The 6,056-nt window shown below is 31.2% G+C and overlaps 1 pseudogene; it reads left to right on the forward strand.

The window, feature by feature from the left end:
• The first annotated feature begins 2,131 nt into the window (after positions 1–2,131).
• LOC111737312 lies at positions 2,132–2,250 on the forward strand (annotated as a pseudogene).
• The last annotated feature ends 3,806 nt before the right edge of the window (positions 2,251–6,056 follow it).

Genomic DNA, 6,056 nt, shown 5'->3' on the forward strand with positions numbered 1-6,056 from the left:
TTTAAATTTCCTTAAAAGAAAGTAAGTATAAATTCTTATACATCATACAATATTATTTATCCTCTTTAAATAATTTCTATTAGTTTAAAAATTTAAAGAAATCCAGAAGATATAAAAAATAATGAATAATCTTGACATAAGTGTTATTTTTAGGTGACATTTCTAAGATTGTTCATATATAATTAAAAATTGAAACGTGTTTCTGTGTCATTTGTATCTATTCTGTATTGAATATAAACAATTTAAGCCCATGCATTGATAAGAAATATCAGAAAGTTTCTTCAGGATTCACTTGACAAGGGGCGCTAGAGAATTGGTGATCTGTGAACCTTTCTATGTGGGTATGAAATTTGCTATAAAGGCTTTGAAAGCACAAAGCCTGCAAGGCAAATGAGAATGGTAATCATAATCCCAATCATAAGCCTGATAACACAGGGGTGATTAAATGTCATTCTCTTGGGGAGAAATAGATTGATTCTGTTTCATAAAGGGGGACAAAATCCACATCTTCCTCAAATATGGCATTAAATATATGGCTAAAGTTGGGTTTCAAGTGGAGGCTGGTAAATTGAGGAGAGATAATTAACTGCTTTCTGAGGTATAAGCACTTAACCACATGCAGAGGTGGTTATATTGACTAAGCAACTAATTTGGTATTAGCACATTTTAGCTGCTGAATAGATATGATCTTCCTTTTGTTTCCAACCTGCTGGAAACCACTAATTAATTAGATTCTATCATCGCAACTCCTAACATCACTACTAACAACACTCTTCTGTCAACACAAAATATACTATCCATCTTTTAAATAGCAGACTTCCATGAACCTGCAACCTTCTGGTGGCCATCAGATAGTTCACGTGGAGACCTCCATTATGGTTTTCTCTGCCCTCAGCTAGCTTCGTTTCTTTAACTTTCATAAATTAGTTTTAAAAAAAATTCTTGCCGATGGTTACAGCACTTCCTCTTTCATGATATGCAATGTACTCTGAAAGTCACTAAAAGGACTTTCAGAGGATGTTAAGGACTGAAATGTAGTATTTATTTACTTATTTATCACAAACCCATTCTCACCCACATTTTTCTCATTTGGCCATTATTTAAGAAGGAAAGTAAAAAGCTGATACCATTTATTCATGTTATCTGTTGTAAAGATTTTTATCACATTGCAATTATAACATATATATCGTACTGTTTAATCATTAACACAAAATCATTCCTATAGAAGCCACCGAATAACCACTTTAGTATAATAGGTTTAGTTTGCACCAAGGCAGATTTGTAATAGGACAGAAATAAATATATCCTCATTATCCGCTCTCTTCAAAGATGAGCAATACCTTGAAATAATATGAATAATAAAAAAGCTACCTAGGTAACTAAAGAAAGCATTCATTTTTTTCAACTCTTTCAGCTGAAGGTATTAATTAACTTGATTTATCCATTTTAGGTTATTGGTTCACACAACTTCAGAAATCAAATAGAAAACTTTGACAAAATAATTTAAAAAATAAGTTTAATGTTTAAAATGATAATGGCATTCATTTAATTGGTGCTGTAATCAATGTTTATTTTCTATTTCTCTTTCTTTATTTTAGGATGACTCAGATAGTGGAAAACCCCAGTAAGTACATACCTCAAGGAACCACAAATTTCTTTCTACTTCCTTATTACTGAAAGGGAAGTCAAGTGCTGCACATTTGAAAATGTCTGTATGAGCCAGAGTAGTATAAATTTTTTAAAATTTATATTACAAACGAATTTACACCAGGCCATGGAAATAAGAACCAACCAGGTTTTGCTATTGTTGTTTTCGTTCTTTTGTCTTAGGAAATGAAATAAACAAAGACTTTAAAAGGGTGATAGTTTTGTCCAGTTTCATAATATAAATTTTTAAAAATTAGGAGCCTGAGTCCTGATCCTATGCCTCCTCCTTTAGGCCTTGTTGCTCAATGCATGCCATAGAATTATATTAATTTTCAATGATTCTGGTAAGGTTTTAGAGTAAAATGAAATGTATCTAAGGTATTAGCTATAAATGCAGCAAACTGTGATACTATAATATTGTTTAGCAAATGGAGAGGAGTGGGCTAGGGGAGTGGGGAGAGAAGCAGAAAGAGAGGAGGTTGAAGTCTATGGCCATGCTACCCTGAACAAGCCCAATTCCATCTGATCTCAGAAGCTAAGCAGAATTGGTCCTGGTTAGTACTTGGATGGGAGACCACCTAGAAAGACCAGGTGCTGTAGGTGTAAATTTAAAAAAATAAGAAATTGTAAGCTGACAAGATCCTTGCAATCTGTATGGTCAACCAAGGATTGCCTCACCTAAAAAAAAAAAAAAAAAAAAAAAAGGAAGAAAAAAGAAATAAAAAGAGAAAAGAAAAAAAAGAGAGGAGATCAGAGAGAAAAAGCAAGCTATGGTTCCAAAGAAGTATTGTTTTGAGCCTCATGTTTGCCAGCTAAGTAGGAAACAAGGCTTGACATATGTTCTCGTAGTGTGCACAGTCTGTTTCTTTGTAAGATATTCAACCTTCCTGATTATTCTGTTCTTACGATTTCTCCCTTTTTCTACTCAACATTCCAGTACCTACATATTATATAGATTCAATGTTTTAAGACTGTATAAATTCTTTTATCAAAAAGAGAGAGGCAAGAACATTAAAATATTATGGGCTATAAGATACTAGGTCTTTTTAAAAATCAAAAATTAATAATTATCACCCATAATTATATACATAAATGTTAACTAAAGTTACACATAAATATGTAAAATTTAGAACTGTCAAAAATTTGAATTGCTTAAGATTTTTAGACCTGACAAAATGTTTAGTATTATTAATGATAACTCCAGTGGCCTTAAAATTGAGGTTGCAATACAGATTGGGTTTTACTGAAAAAGACTTTATTTGGAAAAAAATAATTTTTTATGAATGGAAATAGTGTCATATTCTCAGAGTGATTTTGCTTCTTTTATTTGGTATATTGTCTCTCCTCCTTCTATAATCACTTTTAATTACCTTTTGCTGGTATATTTTAAAAATATAATCTAAGCCTTGAACTCTTTATTTACATTATTATTATTATTTTTCTGTATTTCATATTCAAATAACTTATTTTTTTAAGTCCAAAATGTCCTGATTTATACATCTCTATAGCAAATACCATGGTGGCTCTCATCCTACATATACTAAAATTTGAAATAACTTATAAAGGTTATCAATCATCTTGACCTAATACACTAGGTTTTTAAAAGCTGGTGTAGCATTTGAACTTTCATTTGTGAGTTCTTTGGACTGTTGCATTGGGTTTGGTGCAAACTGGGCTGTACAGTGGCTTATACAAAATACTTAAAATATATGCTGCTGGAGATAGATATCAACACATAAGCCTGTGACTTCTGCTTTTTAACATTACTTTTCCATTTTAAAAGCATAAACTTTCCATGTGTGCAGGCACAGCATTATCTACGATTATATAAATACATGAATACATATGCATAATGTTGAAATTACAGATGCTCTTCTGTATTTATTTAGCTGATGGTGTAAAAATATTCTACTATTCTATCAGTTCATCAGAAGCAGCCAGATTAAAATTTTCACATCTGTTCTTAAGCTATTAACCAAAATGGTCAACAGACTAATTTTTATTACTCTGCTCTAACTTACTTTCTTTAAAATTGTTCTTCTCTCAGAAACATTTAAATAACTGACCCATTAAATTCAGTATTCTGCATATGTGTTTTTATTGACTTTATGCTAAAATATAGATTATTAGTTGTTTGAATTTTTGCTAACTCTACAAATGAATGCATAAATAAATATTATTTGACTATTTCTTTATTAATTATAAGTCCAGAATTGAATGCCAAAAGCAGAAAGGCCAGATAAAAATATGATAAGAACAAAATAAGTAGTAAAATTCCCAAATTTTGCAGAGCAAAAATAAATATATAATCTCTGGTTTAGTGACAATAGCATCTAAGTGTCTTTTGGATTTCATTCAGGCATTAGATTTTAAGAGAAAATCTTAAATTGTTGTTTCCTTTTTAAAATTAGATATAGTCAAATAAGGTGATATATTATAAAACCTCAAATATGGCTTTTCTTTTAATTTCCTTTTTAAAGATTAGAGGGCACAAAGGATATGTGTATGTGCCCTCTGCTGGCAAATTTAAGATCATAGTCTCTTTCTAGAAACAATAGAATCAAAATCCTGAAAGCAGAACAGTGCATTATATTCTAAGGCATTTTACAGAAAGAGCAGAACAGATTTGAATTAATTAAGTATCTTAAAAGGATAGCAGACAAGTTTAGTATTGCAGTTTATTGAAAGGCTAAATCAAACTATTGGAAAATAATAATGTTATATTTTACTCTTCAGAATTTTATGTCAATTTGTTAAAAAAATAATGAAGCTTAAATATCTAGTTTGGTTAATTCCATTAAAGTTCTAGAAGACAAAAAAGCTAAATTACTTTACAAGATTAATTTGAGCTTTGTAAATCTCTGACAATAATTATAGTCCATTTGTCTATCAATCGTAAATACTAGAAAAATTTGGTATTCCTAGAATAGAATATTAATCTGAATTGAACTAATCTAACATTTCTATCTTTTTAAAGTCTTAGAAAATAATATGTAAAATGAATTTGTACATTCTCTTCAATTTGAAGAAACAAGATTTTTAAAAATAAAAATCCGAAGGTAAAATAAATATACCCCAGAAATTTTGTAAAACATCAACAAACATTCCCAAAACTGAAAACACTTGCAGAGAAAATAAATGAGTAATAGGGAAGTGATCGATGCATTAGTGTCAACTCAGGAGAATGTGACAAATGATGTTCTGAAACAGCTGATTTGGGGCCTGGTGTCAGTGTATCTTCTCATCAAGTGGTCTAGATGATAAAATACAAAGCACATTCTTTAAATCTGAATGTGGCGGTAAGGAGCTGAAGATTGATTTAGTGAAGCCTGGAAAATAATTTTTTGGAGGTAAAAAGTATTTAAGGAGTTAATCCACCCAAAGTTGCTTATTTTGCAAGGCAGAAAGGAAACTGGAGCACAGAATGAGTAAAGTCTAAAAATTGGAAAAAATCATATTCAAATAATGAAATAATCAGATACAGAATGTAGTTTAATAAAAACAACTGTGGAGCTGTACATTGCAGAGGAAATAAAAATATCCCATAAATCTGGCAGGAAAATGGCTTGTGGTCATAGTTCATAACAAACTGACCATTAGTCTGAAATTATATATTAAAAAATAAAAGAAGAAAAAACCCAAATGTAATGCATTAAAAGATTGAAGTGTATTAAAAAAGGAGGGAAATATATAACAAAAAAATGTAATAAATATATGTAAAGGATGATCTATTCCTTATGTTGCTATCAATTAATTAAGAACTTTGATCTAGTTAATCAATCTGTCACTTTCTAAATATATAAAATGAGCAGGTCAACTAGATAACCATCACCAATTATTAATTTCTTATGAACTATGCAGTAATAGCTGGCACACCTACTTTAAGTTGGTTTCTTCTACATATAAGGGGTGCACACAGTGATACATCATTCTTTTTTTTTTTTTTTCTAGAAAAGGCAAACTAATCTAGAGTGACAGGAAGCAGATCACTGGTTGCCTGGGGCTGGAGGGTGGGGATGGAGAACAAAAGGGCATGAGAAACTTTTGGGGATGATAGAAATATTCTGTACCTTGACTGTGGTGGCGTGTGCACAGGTGGATACACTTGTCAAAACGTGTGAATTTTATTGTAATCATTAGGCAAGTTATGCCAAAAAAAGGTAGGAAATAAAAGGGAGGAGGAACTGTTATGGCTATCTTCAGAAAGTATCACCGCAGTAAAAACTTAGATCTGACAGAAACTGTGAAGATGATCTAGTTTAGTGTGTTCATTTTACAGATAAGGAAAGTGAGGCCCAGAAAGAGGAACTTGTCAAAGGACACACTCTGCTAGTTAGTGACAAAACCAGGATTGGAACCCAGACTCCTGAACACAGTCTTTCTGTCTCTTCTCCCACAGACTCAAGGAA

The sequence above is a fragment of the Pteropus vampyrus genome, unplaced genomic scaffold, assembly GCF_000151845.1.
Source record: "Pteropus vampyrus isolate Shadow unplaced genomic scaffold, Pvam_2.0 Scaffold25, whole genome shotgun sequence".
Taxonomy (NCBI): Eukaryota; Metazoa; Chordata; class Mammalia; order Chiroptera; family Pteropodidae; genus Pteropus; species Pteropus vampyrus.